A 17,314-nucleotide genomic window follows, 5' to 3' on the forward strand; every position below is an offset into this window, starting at 1 on the left:
TAATAAAATATATAAAATAATTCACAATTTTCGGAATTGTGCTAACGTACATGGTCAGTAAATATGGGTACTTTAAAACATTTTATTTATATCATAAATAAACGCTGAAGCAAATAGAGCTTTACTCTTATGTAACGAACACATATTGAGAAAACGTTATAGTCGTGCTGAATATAAAACATGGTCCTGAATGGATAACAGGGTATACACATGTAAACAAAAGTTATGCAATCCCAGGAATATGTTTTTTAAGCGCTTTGTTTAAAATTTCCCGTAATGCTGAAAAACACACATACAAGCCCTTAATATAATAAAATGAAAACACAAATTATGATCCTTTTTCCTGCATTAAATCCGAATGAATCACACTAAACAAAAATTTCACACGTGGGAAAATGCAACCTAATTTTGGAAATTTATATAAAATAAATAATAATAAAGCTATCAGACTAAGTATGAATAATCATGAACTAGATTGTTGACAATGCCATCATCTGTGTTTACACATGTGTTTTAAGAGAAAACATATGTCAAAGAAAAAGGATATATGTTTATGCAAAGCTAGTTCAGTATTAATATGACGCAATATAAAAATCAATGAACTATTTCAACTAAGCATATTGGATTTTAATTGTACAACTATTTAAATAGTGATGTGCTATTTCAGGTCTGAACATTATGTTGCCAAAATGTTTTCGTTATAGATTTATTTCTTTATATGAATTTAACTTAGATTATGCCGACGACAATAATGAACGCTTTCAGATACTTCACTTAATGCTGTTTGAAGCGCACATCTATATTAAAGGCTTCTTTTCGTTGGACAAATAATTTTATTCTATGAAAAAATCCATCATCATTCATAGTTATACATTTACGAAAACGGTAACAAAAAACGTAAGATATCGCAATATTTTTAATATTGTTAACATACATGTTCAGAAATAAGTCTAAAACATTACATGTCTATCCTAAACGCTTAATAAAAAATTTAATGTTAAAAATAACATAATTAATATTACAGAAAGCATTGGTGGTTTAAATCGGTTAAATCCGTTGGCATGCTGTACCTTAAACTTGGACCAGACCAGAGGATTCACACGTGTAAACAAATATTATGCCTCCCTGGAAATGTTTTCAGACAAGCAATGCGTACTACATTTTAGCTAGTCTTTGTGAGAGAAGCGACAAATTACATGAAAACAGAAAGCTGCAATGCAAAAAATTGGAGTAAAACTGCGGTCAGCGCTTTGTTAAGAGAATAATCATGCTTTTTATTCTCCTGAGCACGAAGTGCTCAAGGTGAGCTTTTAGGATGGTCTGATGTCCGTCGTCCGTCCGTCGTCAACATTTGCTTTAAACAGCATGTCCTCTGAAGCTGCTGACTGGATTTTGATTAAATTTTCAGGAATGATCAGTGGATAATCATCTACAAAAGTTATATAAATCGTTCCGCTCCGCTGATTAAGTAGGTCACATAAGCTAAACAAATGATTTTCCACTTAATCGACATCTCCTATTTAACCAATGCATGGCTCTTGACCAAACTTCACAGGAATGATCCGCGGATGGTACTCTACCAAGTTACATAACTAGTTCCGTTAACATGCATTATACTAGTAGGTCACAGGAGCACTTAATCGACATTCCATCCTAAACCAATGACTGGATTTGGATTAAACTTTACAGGAATGATCAGTTGATGATCCTCTTTTCTCATTAAAATAGCAGTTCCGCTCCAATGCTTAATTAAGCAACAAGAGCTAAAAAAAGATATTTCACTTTAATGACATCTCATTCTTAACCAATTATTGGATCTTGACCAAACTGCACAGGAATGATTCTTGGATGACCTTTAAACAAATGGCTAAAATCGTTCTGCACCACTGAACAAGATGGCCATCAGAGCTAAAAATAGAAATGCCTTTAAACGACTTCTTACACTATGCCATTTATTTTCTTTAAAACTTCACGTGACTGTTCTTGGTGACACTTAATAAAGAAAATAAGCCAAAATCGCTCATTTTGATACAAGTACATACACTTTTGCGCTGACCTAGACACAATGGAAGTCGAATCTGAATATAGATGCCAAAAAGAGCGATGTTCAACAGGTGAGCGACATATGTCCATTTTGGCCTTCTTGTTTATTGTCGGTTGGTCTGTGATTTCCTCCTCATTATTTGTATTGTAAGACTCCATTTCATAATAAATACCAGTGACAGGATCATGGAAAAATAATAAGTTCTGTCCAATCCTTTTGAAAATGTTTTATTTTATTTTTTTGTCTGTTTTGAGGGTTTTATTCAAATCAAAACTGTAACATCCAAAACGATACAACTACATATACATATAAGTGCATAAAATATTAACAGTGGTTACATAAAAAATAGTAGTTCAAAACTTGGTTAAAAAGTAGGTAACACATCTGAACATTCAAAATTTACAACAAGCAATAATAAAAAAAATCTACCAAAAACAAAACAAAATAAGGAACATGTATAAACAGATACACGTCTTTTGAAAATTGTTAAGTGACAAAAAGTAGTTCACCAGAGCAACTGACTACCGTCTTCAACTTCCCTGCATAGTGTACAACCCTTGTCTTTGACCTAACTTAAAGGTGTGTTTTGAAATACTTAATGTCTGAAAATTAATGTGAACGTTAATCAGATCCCGGTAATATTAATGTCTACATTACAATGTTTTTACACGTCCCGCAGGCGCTCAGAAAGCGGAAAAACCAACAGAGCGCAAGTTCTAAATAAAATATATTAGCACAAGCCAAGTAGACATGGTCCCTAAAATTTGTACCGGGCTCAAAGATGTTCAGCGAAACTCCTATATCTACTATACGAAAGATAGAAGGGACAAAGTTGTGCCAATTGGTTATGAATGTTAGTTTATAACCCAGAATATGTATTTTTCCTGCCTCTGTTGCAAACATTGACCAAATAAAGCAGGGTCGGATAAACTAGTTGATATCCTGCAGTACATCACGTGACCGTGATCTAACCGTAAGTATGTATTCCTACGCGCCGATTAACATGTTCTAATATTTGACCTTTGAAATTTATTGGGACGCATCATGAATGTTATCGTTATATTATATATCATCCTTTTTGTCTTCTTTAAAATATATTACCGAACCAGCTTTCCGTATTTATAATTTTCATTTACTTGATTACGCAATGTATGACGTATCTAGTGTGACGTCATTTCTCAGATAAAACATACTATCTAGATAGATAGATCTAGTTTCTCTCAGTATTTTAGGGACAACAATTTTGACGCGGTGGTTTTAACCCTGTTTTTTTTAATATTTTAAAGCATCGAACGAATCATAAACGTAGATCTATTTCGGATTGTGTGTTTGTCATTCATAAGTGTTAACTTCGATAGGAAAAAAATAATTCGCTACGACAGGATTACGATTTCGTAAATCGGCATTCGAACCCGAATCCATCCATGAGCCATCTGATGATATTGATCATATGATATTGGCCTGGGTTCCTCTTCCAATTAAGCTATCTGACCTTTTAAAAAATATGTAGGTAAACTGCAATGTTGTATAATAGCATGATACCTTGCTTAAGAAAATTTTACAAAGAATTACATTTAATTTATATTTTGTTATGATTTAGAACAGTATATTGTCAGTTCAAAAGCTCAAATGAGTTAATGTTTGAAAAGCCCACAAAAGCTTCTGTTTGTAAAAATGATGCTAATTAATTTGCCGACTGTGTATAGTTGAGATAAAATCACCTTATTTTGCACAAATCTGGTAAAATATATATGGTTTGAATACCAACTGCGGATAAGAGCAACAGAACAGTCCTTGTAACTAAATAACTCTAATATTTTAATAAGTAATTATCTAAACCATAAAGTGACCTATACTTCGATAATTATGTATACCTGAAGAGAAGATATATCGAAGGTGAATATTGCGTAACACATGAAACTATACACGGTTTTTCAATAAATAGGAACAATGCCTGTCGCCAGGTAATAACGACACATTGACGATATAAAACACGGGCTATCCTTGTTATACATTATAAACCCATTCATATAAAATAAAAATTAATCGTAGTTTGGCATTTCAGATCAAATAGTTAGCAAAAGTGATTTAACAAAACATCTAATTTAAATGTCCGTTACTGTCGCCTTCTCATATTAATTACATTATACCATCCACATATAAGTAACCTCTGTGATACTGTTGGTTTTAAACAATGCATTTTCTTCGAAAACAAATATGTAAATATGTAAATGTAAACTATTGCAGCACCAATTGCTACGGGGAAGTCAAACAGAATGTTTCAATTGGAAAACAACACTCGCGTGAATATTCAGAACCTTTATGAACAGTATTAGATTTAGCAATAGTGCTTATAATAAATTAAACTTTCGGTTTACTGGTATAAATGAATATACCCACACAATAATGGGCTAAAGTCAAAGAAGTTGAATAGTATATCAGAGGGGGTAATCACGTGACAAACAAGATGGCGACGTCCATGCCGAGGCAGGTATTTTTCGTCGTTTTATACCCTTTATTACTTGTATTTTTTTATGCCGCTCATTTTCCAGCCATATTAGGAAGAAAGTTACTGGCTACTATTTCATAGTAATATTCGCTCTACATTTCGACTTTACTCGGTGCGAAATTTCTTAGCGGAATGACCTAATTAGGGCTCCATTAAGAAAATTTGCGGGGAGTCAAGTCGAGATATTTAGCGAATTTAAATACGAAATATACGCTAATCACCTTTTACTGATATGGCTGGAAAGTGAGCGTCATTTAAAAAATAAACAGAGGTAATAAAGGGTATAAAACGGCGAAAAATAATTGTCTCGGTATGGACGTCGTCATCTTGACTATCACGTGATTACCCCTTCTGGTATATGCGATCGCAGAAATGTCCGTGACGATAAAATATCCGTGACTTGTAACATATATAACGTTTCAGGCATGTTGGGAGATTGGGATTTATACTTCCATTGTGTTTATTTCATTGCAATGGTTTATAAAGAATGCTAGCACTTATGTGTGTGCCTAAATTATATTATGTTAATATTGTAAATCTGCAAAGGAACAGTTTGTGTGGTCTAAATGCTCAGTTAACACTATTTTTCACAAGTAATATATGTCACACTTAAGAAATATTTTGTATAGATAATGCCATTATCATCCATTTCTGCATGTTTAGCGCGAAAGCTCTGTATCGGCTATTGTTTAATGTTTGCTTCACACAATACATTTTTCAATGTTTATTAAATTTCCGTTACTCTATAGTGTCGTTTAAATTTATTGAAGTGCACTTATATAGGAAACAGAACGAATAAACATATGTAATTAGTGGTTCACCTCAGTCATAAATATGATTATTTTGTAATTAACATTATATCGAAATCAACACAACACGTTTTATACAAAATACAAAACTTGTGTTCAGTACATATTTAAAAAAATGAGACAACACAATTTTTCTTTCTTCATTTGATCATTGAAATTTTCGTGAGATAAAAAAGAAACACTTCACTGACGGTCTCTACAAACAGATAGGCATCTTCAGAATGAGGTACTTTTATTGTAAAATCCTCTGTACATTATACAGTCGTTTATATTCTGCATATTTGACAATAAAACAAAGTAACAGACATTTAGAGTAGGCTCTGTTGAATAATATACACGGGCACAAACAAACCATCATATATAAAAAAGTATAATAGATATGCATGTAAAACTTCGCATGTACGTGTGTGATGGATATGGCTCCTCAATAAACATATCAAAAACGCATGCGTAAATATTTTAAAAAAATCAATTGTACACCCCTGGTGTTCCTATTTATTGAAAAACCGTGATAAACAAATTGTGCAGCAAACAAAGATTGGTATATACCAAGGAGCTATATAATAATCTATTATGTATGTCCTTGGCATTTCCTCCTTAAAACACTAAACAATCAACTAGAACCTACAATGTAAAAATTTAGAACAGCCAACTGCTGCTACCTTCTCAATTATAATTTTCACTGGCATCAGCAATGATTTCTCCATGTTGCATACTGTACTTAGATTTCACAAGGGCCAGGCAGCATTTTTGTTTTATTTTCCTTTGTGAGCATTTAAAGTCAAAGTAATTTCAAATTACCATAATTGAGGAATAAATGCAAGGTAGGTCAGCGATAATTATGTCACCCACCAAAACATATTATTTAATACCATTGATATAACACTTTGATAATTTTACACTTGTAAGTATATATTTTTTAAGTACCAAAATACTAGGATTAAATTAATTTGTATATTCCTAACTACTGTTTAAACGTCATTTTAGTTAGCGACTGTCACGTCACCCACCGTACTCAAGGTAGCGACTATCACGTCACCCACCGTACTCAAGGTATAGAATGTCAAGTCAGCCACTGTACTAAAGGTAGCGACTGTCATGTCACCCACCTCAAAGTTATTTATATTTTATTTGAATTTATGTTTTAAATATGGTTAATCACATTTGATCACATCTTTTGATTGCTTGAATCAATCACATTTTATAGTATCTATAAACATTGCACTATTAGTATTTGTAGTAATTATCAAATAATTAATTTAGAATGTTCTTTACCAGAAAGGTTAGCCCAGATGTCAATAAGAGCACTATCTCCCTCACTATGAGATATTGTCAAAGGTAGCAATATTTGTTTGAATCATGCCATTTTGTGAGGCATAACAAGTAAGCTAAATTCTTGTATTTTTTGCAATAGAAGAGAATAGATATCACGGTACCTGAACCACGTGACTTTTTCGGCTATGTGTGGGACAATCGGATGTAAACAAAACGTCGCTTCAGGTAACCTTTTTGATAATTTCTTCATTATTTCAAAACCATTTAAAAAACAAAACAAAGACGAGTGCCCGGTCATTGTAAAAAGGCACAACTTTGTTAAGTTTGCGCAAAATTAATTAAGTATTTTTTTCCAAAAAGTGCAACCGCGTGTTTGAAAACACATGATGTGAAATGCTATGTGTGGTATATTTTTTGTTCAATCAACAAAAACATTGATAATAATATTGTCGAGGGTTTAAAAATAGGGCGGACATTGTAATTCTTCATAGAGAAGCTACTTACATTGTATGTTTGCGCAAATACATCTTATTCGGAGTGTGTGTATATAAATGTTATACTGCTATGTGTTGGATACATTTTTTAAATGCTATGTGTGGTATACAAGAATTCTGCATTTAATCTGAACACAGTTTTGTAAGAATCTAGAACATAAACTTTAGTCTGTCCTGAAAATATATCAAATTAACCAAATGTTACATTATTGAATACTGAAGTAATCGTGTAATGATTAACCAATTTATGTTTAACTGAACTTAATTCTTATTAAAGCATACATGTTATGTTGAAATATAATATTTCTTTGTTTTATTTATTGTCTTTAAATAAATATAATGATTGATATTTCTGCCTGATTATTGAATTTGGTCCATTTTTTAATGAATGACAAAGAAAATAAATAAGAGCACATGCTTTAAAATGGGTTTTACTTCTTTTGTTTTTCAGACTTGAAAAGGATTAGTCGAAAGATCTGTAACGCTTTTAAGGTTCGAAGCTGTGTAAGAACTACATGAACACCATCAAACCACACGGAAGGTGATATGTGGCAAGTTAAAAATCAAAACCACGGTGACAGAGACAGGGACCCCGCTTCATTCTGTGATGTTTATGGAAAGCTATTTCAACTAACTACGCAAACATACCATTTAACATGTATTTTTGCATAAGCAAAACAAAGTGTGTGTATTGATATGTGTGTATATTTATCGGTTTTGTATCTATGTTATTACTAAAATTGATTAGATGAATATAAAATCTGATAATGTGTGTTAATAAAACAGGTGTTTCATAACAAATAATTTAAATCCAATGATGCGTGTTTGTGGTCTATTCCAATATCATCTCCATTTGAACATCTTCGAATCCAATAATGCTTGTTTGTGGTCTATTCCAATATAATCTCCATGAATATCTTCAGTATATCAAAATAAACACGTCATTAATAATACCATTACTTTATAACTAGCATGCACATGTAACAATAGAAATTAAAGCGCCAAATACATAAAGAAGTACATTAGTATTCACAAAGAAATTGTAATCAGTCAATTTATGAATTTGCAAATCTTGCTATTCAAACATATGAATGCTTCAATTAAGTCATAACAAATGATCATCGCCAAAACGTCTTGACTTGTGGGGGTCATTATGCCAACAAACATATTGAATTGCATCAATACTTAATTTACTCAAATTCAAATGAAAGCTGAATAACTGACAATAGTTTGAGATGTTTAATGAAAATACCCATTCGCCCCGGTCATGAAAGGGCGCTGCAAGATCTTGTTACCACTGCACCAAGTAATTAACATTAAATCATATAATGTTGTTCAATTTGTTGAAATGTCAAATTTTTATGTAATGTTTACTTTGATTGTTTTCTTTCCCTGCAATACTTGCACCATCTGGTAATAAATCAAACAGTCATTTAAACTTTGGAACATTTACTATACATGTTTGTATATGACAACTTTTCATTGATCAAGATATCAGTACGTCTCTTGAAGGTGCTTCCAAAAATACTTTAATCTCCCTGAAAAGAACAAAATACAACTGATATAAACTGTTAAACTTAAAAAATAGCATGTGTGATATATCAGATAGCTCAATAGGATTTACATACAAATACATGATTTTCCAGAAAAAAATGTCATTGATCCTAGTGTCTATTTGTTTAAAAATGCTTATGATCTCTTTATGCTTATTTATTAAATTCGTTACAGTCAAAAATGCCTACACATTCCTGCTAAAAAACACACAACTAACACTTTTTGTAGTTTTGTTGCAATAATATTCACATGACATCTTGCACAAACAATCCTTACGATTTTGTGTATTAAACAAGTGCATTAGTCGGCAGTAACAATTCACTGAAAATTCAACATTTTGTAACAATATATTTTATAGAAACAAACAAGAAAAAGTTTGCCCAACGGAACTTTTTTCCTGTCCGTGCGTGGGTGGCTTTGTGTTAGGAGATCCCCGACCGTGTTTTGACCTCTCTGCCACACTGTTCGCAAACAAAGGCATTCTAAAAGTAAACAAAATATGAATATAAGTTATCGACAATCATGATAATTTATAGTTACATGAACGTAGGATTATCATATTTAAGGCGCGCAAAACACTAACAACAATGTTTATTGACCAACTTTTGTTATTCAGACAGACTTTAAATGTAATTGACGTTAATGTCAATCTTTCGATTCTCTAGTTTAGTTTGTATACCACACAAAGCATTTAAAAAATTTGTCCCACACATAGCATCATTACATTTTCATACACACACTCCGAATCAGATGTATTTGCGCAAATATACAATGTATGTAGCTTCTCTATGAAGAATTACAATGTCCGCCCTATTTTTTAAACCCTCGACAATATTGTAATCTACGTTTTTGTTGATCGAATAAAAAATATACCAAACATAGCATTTCACTTCGTGTGTTTTCAAGCACGCGGTTGCACTTTTTGGAAAAATTACTTAATTAATTGAGCGCAAACTTACCAAAGTTTTGTGTCTTTTGACAATGACCGGGCACTCGTCTTTGTTTTTTTGAAAATGGTTTTGAAATAATGATGAAATTATCAAAAAGGTTACCTGAAGCGACGTTTTGTTTACATCCGATTGTCCCACACATAGCCGAAAAAGTCACGTGGTTCAGGCACCTTGGATATGTACAATATCAGATAATAAAGTTTGGTCATGTTGAAATGATACTCAAATGTGATTTACCACCTTTAAATTTAAATGTAATGCATGGCTTAGACAGTGAAAGAAAAACACTATGTGAAATGATTATGAAATCGAGTATTTGACTGTGCAGATTGTTGTTTGAAAAAGTTTGGTACCTGAGTACATGCCGAACCAATCGCGTGTTTGTTCCTCAATGGCAATCGTCCAATAAATAATAGCACTTACTTGTTTTGTCATCATTTTTAATAAAAAGTGCGAGTAGCGGTCGGTGTTGACACTTGCTATGTACACACAAAACGGTGACGTCATTCGTTACTTGGATACATTTTGTGATGACGTCATCGAACGGGGAAGTCCCTGAATGAAGACAAATGTTTTACACGAAGAATGCTGATGCTTTATTCGAAATATAGTAACAATAATAATAAATAGAGAGAAGAATTTTAAAATATTTAAAAGCCGTAAATTTGATCTTTTTTTCTATTTTATCATTATGATCAATCAGGAGACGCTGGTTATTTACTTCCAAAATTTCCAGTTCCGGTTTCGGATATCAGGTTCGGTTGCGCGCGAAGATACCAAACTTTTCAAAACAACAACCTGTGTAGATCTACAGTCCAATACACGTGTTAACGTAATGCGAGCTGTCGAGCCGCCTACGGCGGCTCAGCGAGCTCGCTATTAAAAGTACATGTTCATGTGCAGATAAGAGGTGGGATGTGCAAAGTTGCTTTTACAATCACAGTTAGCTGTTAAAAACATTTATCACTCAAAACTGAGTTCATTGGTTGTATTAATGTTTTTTCAAAGACGAATTGAAATGCCTGATTTATCAGCTTGGTTTGGGTGTTTGGAATATAGATGGTACCAGCTTGCTAATTTGCAAAAAAACAAACAATACTTGTCGTCTATCGTCAACTGTTGTGCGCGTGTGCGAACATTTTTACTTCAACAATAAATCCTCTTAAACCTCTGGACCAATACTGATAAAACTTGTGTTTTTCTAAAATGTATATAGTAGGAACTTACAAAAATCATCTTCTTCATAACGGTAAACACTAGTAAATGCATTGATTGTTATTGTAATGTAATGTACACATGTACTCGCTTACAGCGCGAACGGCCCTCCCAATCTGCACATTACCTGAATGCGTCTGAAATGCATTTTAGGGCGATGTCTTCGAAGTTAAAAACGCAGTCAATTCCTAATTTTTGAGAAACGGACCTACCCATAACATTCATCTATTACAACTCTATAAATAATACCTTGTTATAGAAATATATAATAGACATTTGTTTCAAATAACTATCATCGATGATAAATTTATTATAATGATTTTGATAAAATATCTTTGACGAAAGCTTGAATATGCAATATTTTCATCATGATGCACCAATAATTTTTACGACCGTTTGACAGCTGTTATGATATCTTCATTAATCAACTTACGCGTCCAATGAACTGGAATCTGTTCTTTATTCGTTTCGAGTGTGGTTAGAATAACGTTTAACTTTCAGGCTCGTAGTTGCCTGTTGTCATGGTACGCAGCTGACTACACATTGTCCGAAGAATTAAAAAAAGAGAAGTTCAAATCTACAATAAAAAAATGACCCCTTAAAAGGGATATGGTGTGTATTTCTTGCGACCAAGACTCCGACCACTGTTTACAGCATTCAACATCCAAAATAATAAAATTAGTAAAATACCATTAATGTGGTTCCGCTTATTTGTACTGGTAGTAAACTGGTATTTAATCGTACAGTACTGTAATATCGTTTAGACATACCCCCCTTGAAAATGTGTGTCTGCCGCGATTATTCAAATTGGCTGGCATGCAATCTTCATTTCCTCCATATCCCAATATTTTGCTTTAATACCCACCGATCAACGACGAGATACGATTCAAAATGCATAACTGTCACATTAAGAATTTTGCAAAGACTGATGCACTTCAAAATAACACGGTAGGGTTATTTGTGCCATGTAAACAAGCGTTGCATTGAGAATCCAACAAAATGGTTTGTTCATTGTAATATAGGCTAAATAAGTGCAAGTGCAAAGCAAATGGAGTCAATATTATTACATGTTCATGCAGTCTTATCGTGTTACACCGTTTTCATACAAGTAAAATGCGATCAGTATGAATTTTATACAAATAAAAAATGAATGCACATGGATTTTATAAAAGATTACAAACTTTTGAACAAATATAATGGTGTTTCCCAATCTTTTCCGCTGATAAGGTCGAGTGATGACGCGCACATAGTTTTATCCAGTGTAAACATCTTTCCATGTCCACATTTGGCTTTTGAAAGGGTAAAAACGGTACACCAGTCATATGCGGTTTGTGGCAATAACGGCTGTCACTATTGCACGTTCCCCAACTGCATCTTTTTGTTGGCATTACGACGTTTTAATGGAAAATATAGCGAACTTCTCAAATGTAAGTTATCGGTTTAAATTTTCGCGCCAGCCTTTGTTTGTACCTACCGCGCGTGCTCAAATATCGGAAAAACCCAGACCGGAGAGTTCCGAATAACAACTATTGGTGGTATATAGCCTCAACGAGACTGCCATTTTTATGAGTGAGAATTTTTTCATTCTATGTGCAGAAAAATGGCGGAAAATCCACCACAAAAACGACTGAAAAGGGGACATACTTTTAGTCAAATTCACAGTCGCTTGATGAAATTTAAAAATGAAATTTTAACTGCGATGGACAATCTTAGGACGGATCAGTGGATAACATTTTGCTTTGTAAAAATCCTTCATTGTAACGGTGCGTACGCGTGTAGCTTTTCAAAGGCTTGGTGTAAGACACAGAGAAATCTCGACGATGTCGATGAAAACAAACGGTCAATCGTATTGCTTCCTGATTTATTTGACTTTGAGGTTATTACCAAATTTTTGGAAAAGGATGGTGACATTGTCAATAAAATGACAGAAAACCAGATAGCCGCTTTCGACAGACTGATCACATTTTTGGAAAATATAGAGGGTAAGTTTTCCTTTAGTTCTTCTTGAATGCTCTGAGCTTTTATGAGTACATACGTACAGCTCATAGTTCCACTTTGCAAAGGCAAAAACTATGTAAAAAAAATCTGTCACAAGTATGTCTATAAAATTGAGTTCAATCAACCTAATACATTGTTACAAACACAATACCTGTGGCAATCGACATCAATTTGCATGTATTTTGTTGAGAAATGCTCAAAACATAAACTTGATAACAAATTGTTTTATGGCGGAAGTTGTGAATTGTCGATTAGCAGGCTTTCTGAAAAGTCCCAAACAGTGCCTGTCAACCGGACAGGCTGATGGAAAAGTAAGCCTGTCCGGACAAAAATTCACCTGACCGAACAGCGTGAGTTTATAACTGAAGAATTTAGTAAAGTTTAACTCATATTTACAGTACAGGCAACGTGTACTTTGACAAACGCCACTCGTCGCGGTGTTTATTTTACGGTGTTCGCTTACCAAACGACCCCCGCGATGGGTGTTCAGATCAAATATTCGCGGGGGCCGTTTTTAATAAGGTGGACACCGCGAATCACCGCGGACCCATTATATCTACCGCGGTGTTCATCGTGTTCGCAAAAAAAAAATAATTAAATATAAACGTAAATTATTGATCCCTTTTATTTAAAGCGGGTATATACGTTGTTGTCAAATATTTATGAATTTTTATAAAATGTGTAATAAACTTATTATATATATATTTAAATATAAATTAAAATAAAAGTTAAGAAGAACGTGTCGAAAAATGCGAAATAAGCCAGATATTTAATTTTGAAATTTAAAACGGCTGTGCAGCCGAATTCGCTAGCATGTAAACCATACATGTACGATGTGAATCTAAACTTAGTTTAACGGTTTATTTGAATTCCTGCAACGATATCTATTTATACGACACACGAACACTAACTCCGATCCTAATGCAAAGACGAATGCTTCGGTTATTGTAGGAAAATATGTACGTCACAATCGACTCGGGGCGCTAATTTGTCTTTGCTGCATTTTATGAAATTCGGCTTTAATGTGTAATTTTTGTTGCCTATTTTGTGTTATTGTAACATATTTTATCAATGTATTACAATTAAACACATATAAAAAATCGTATATACCCGCTTTAAGCGATAATGAATACAAGTAAATATAGTCTATTTTTATGTACATGCTGGTCGAAGGATATTTTAAGTATTTAACGTAATATTATGCGCATCTAACAATATATGCAATGTTTATAGGTGTCTATCGCAACCGTCGGTTATTTTTTGGTGTTGTCACTTTACATAAACTTATATCTATGAATGCATCATCAACATTCTAAAACGATATCCCGGAAAAATAAAAAAATCATTTGAATATCAATTGTACTTTCGTTATGATTAGGGGTACGATGTAAACCTAAATTTCATTTTAGTGCAGATTTATTCATACGACACAAAGACACAAATTTGTTTTACGGATCATTTCGGCTTAGAGGACTGAACTGTCATGAAAAATATCGAATATTATATTTTTTTATTAACCACTGGAAGCAAGACGAGTTGTAGATAATTTAAAGTGATGGGCATTTTGTTACTGTTGAATTGAGCTGAAAAGAAACGGGTGAAAACAATAAGTTATAATGAATGTGGTATCTGAAATTATCTACAACTCATCTTGTTACCGGTTGTTTATAAAAAAAATTATATTATTTTCGATATGTTACATGACTCACCCATCCCTCTAACCTGAAATGATCCGTAAAACCAAATTGTGTCATTGTGTGGTATGAAAGAATCTGCATGAAAACTACATTTAGACTCGCATCGAACATCGATTCATTTCTGTCGTAAGTTGTCAAAACGAAAGTACGGTTGATATTTAAATGGATTATTTTTCTTTTCGGGATATTGTTTAATTATGTTGATGCTGCATTAACAAATACAAGTGTATATCGAGCGAAAACACAAAAAACAAACAACGGTTACGATACACACCTACATTGTATATTGCAAATACTGTTAGTTGCCCATAATATCACTTTAAGAACGCATACATTTGCACATACATGTAGTTTATTATGTTCATTTGTACATTGTACATGTAAATTAAAAACTCTTGAATGACCATCGCAGACAGGTATTACATGTATCAATGGCCGCGCGGCATTGCGGTGATCACGGGTGTTACAGTTAATGATAGCGTGCAATCGCGGCGATTTTGGGTGTTCGCCGAACACCGCGGTCAGTAGCGTGTCCGCCCCCCGCGAAATGTCACCCATCGGGAAAATTGAACACCGCAGACACGCGTTTTTGTCAAAGTACACGTTGCCTGTACTGTATTGCAATGTGCAGCCTGTGTATAAGTATTGGACAACTATAAGTAATTGATTTTGGAACATATAACATCAAATCATGTGTTCTTATGCAATTGTAACACACTTTAATTTTGAAATATGGGATTCATTCAATATAATATGTAATTATGTAGTCAACTTGTAAAAAATATACTCATATATTCTCCGTACAATAGCAATCTTTTACAAGACTTTCTGTTTTATATTATCAAAAATAAAATGATAATGGGCTTGGCATTATGCGATATTACACTGATATAAGCACATTTCCGTGTTATTTCATACGTTCTGACGATACATAAAGAAAAACATTGCTTATATATGATGATGACAACTTCAAATTTGACAATTTCGATCATTTGTATAAGCATTTTTTTCATGTGTAGTTTTTTGTTACAACCTTTGTAATTGGATAGATGGTTATAACTTATATGTCGGAACAATGAAATTGACTTTTTCAAAAAACAACAACACAGGGAGAGTACTCTTAAGAACTAGTAACGCGTTAGTGTTCTTAATGACAAAAAGGCTCGAAATTCACGAAAAGAGCGATTCCAATTGGGTTAAATCGTTCTTTTGGCAAGTATTAAACTTTTCGGTATTTAGTCATATTTTGTTGGGCCTGTCACAAGGACCGGCAATATTAGAAACTTCGCCGGACCGTAAAGAATTTTGCCGGACAAGACCGGCGGTCCGGCCTTTTCAGGAAGCCTTGATTAGAGCAAAGAGAAAAAAAAGGTAATTAGGTTACACTGCACCAACTGTTTTCACCGTAGTGTCTGATTATCTGGTCTTATGGTAGCAGTTGAAATTGTATTGCGTATAACAGTGTAGTTTGAATTAGGACACATTCTTATTACTGTATTCTCGCTGCGATCGGATAAGTAGCAGAGTCCGTGCTTTTAGATACGGCATTGTAGAAACAGTTATTGCGCTGTATACTAATTGAACTGATTATCCGGATAAAACTGGATGTAGTGTCGGGTGTTCTTACATGCTTAGCAAGTATACCATCCTGTTATGTACTCTGCGGTACATTGACAAAGGGATTAACACGTGCACATTTCTTTGATGAGGCAATAGAACATTTTCACAATCAGCCAAAATTGATGAGAGGGTGATGTCGCGTGACTCCAGTGTTTTTTATGGCAATTTCGGGGCCGCTATTTGGCCCCATTCCCCTCAAAAAATAGTATATATTTAAAAAAAATCCCCTCCAGAAGTTAAAAAAAAAAAAAATATATATATTTTTTTAGAAAGAACTGTCTTATGATACATATATCTCATATTTATTTCATAAACAACTAACAAAGTATATAAATATGATATTAATATGATTTTGAATTATCATAAAGAGTTAAATAAATTAGTTGTTCCCAAATCAGTGGTCACTTTTCACATGAATTTCATTTATTCCCGAAATGGCCAGGGAAAGGCCTGATGTATCTATATTGTGTCGACATTTGTTGATAAAAACATTCCAATTTGCTCCATTTTATTGATAAAAAATGCTCAAATTTGCCATTATATCGATTAAAAAAATTCCAATTAGACTGATATTGGCTAGGAAAACTGAGACTGTGCATAACGGCTGAACTGTCTGAAACTATAATGTTGAAACAATCATTGATATATATTTAAGAAAAAGGACAGAGACATTCAGCTGTGAATATTGCATTCATACATACATGTGTATTCATATAATAAAATCATTACATAAAAAAGAGTGAATTTGTAATTATCCCCTTTTCCTAAAAAACGGCGCGTTTTTCCCCTTTGGACGGGCCCTGCCACCATTCCCCTATAGGTGAAAAAAAACACTGGACTCGCAGAATTCCAGACCGAGGCTGAACGTGTATCCATTCGTTGTGGAAGTATTTCGTATTCATTTTTGGGACTAATTTAACGCCAAAATACTCAAAATGGAAGTAATTTGTTCAAACCTGTTGCCAAAAACAAAATACTGTTATTACACGTGCCGATCAACTCGTACCTAGTTCAACTCACACGGTAGTAAACTCACACGTTTTTTGGTCAACTGGCATGGCATTTCTGGTCAACTCGCACTTTTTGAAGTCAACTCGCACCCCCCAAAAAATATATAGTAGATGAAGGATGTAATATGATCATTGGTTT

General features: G+C 33.5%; 2 long non-coding RNA genes across 3 annotated transcripts; one reads left to right on the plus strand and one right to left on the minus strand.

Annotated features, from left to right (window-relative positions):
* Window positions 1-4,846: 4,846 nt before the first annotated feature.
* LOC127847789 (uncharacterized) lies at window positions 4,847-8,642 on the plus strand. The gene is made up of 3 exons (XR_008034173.1): window positions 4,847-6,415; window positions 6,777-6,862; window positions 7,583-8,642. It is a non-coding gene; the product is annotated as an uncharacterized LOC127847789 (long non-coding RNA).
* On the minus strand, window positions 8,076-13,277 carry LOC127847788 (uncharacterized). 2 transcript variants are annotated; one of them, XR_008034171.1, is made up of 3 exons: window positions 12,032-13,277; window positions 9,738-10,190; window positions 8,076-9,167 (listed from the first exon to the last, which is right to left on the minus strand). It is a non-coding gene; the product is annotated as an uncharacterized LOC127847788 (long non-coding RNA). The 2 variants fall into 2 exon arrangements; XR_008034172.1 differs by lacking the exon at window positions 12,032-13,277 and adding an exon at window positions 10,357-10,998.
* Between the last annotated feature and the right edge of the window lie 4,037 nt (window positions 13,278-17,314).

The sequence above is a fragment of the Dreissena polymorpha genome, chromosome 10 (genome assembly GCF_020536995.1).
Source record: "Dreissena polymorpha isolate Duluth1 chromosome 10, UMN_Dpol_1.0, whole genome shotgun sequence".
NCBI classification, from domain to species: domain Eukaryota; kingdom Metazoa; phylum Mollusca; class Bivalvia; order Myida; family Dreissenidae; genus Dreissena; species Dreissena polymorpha.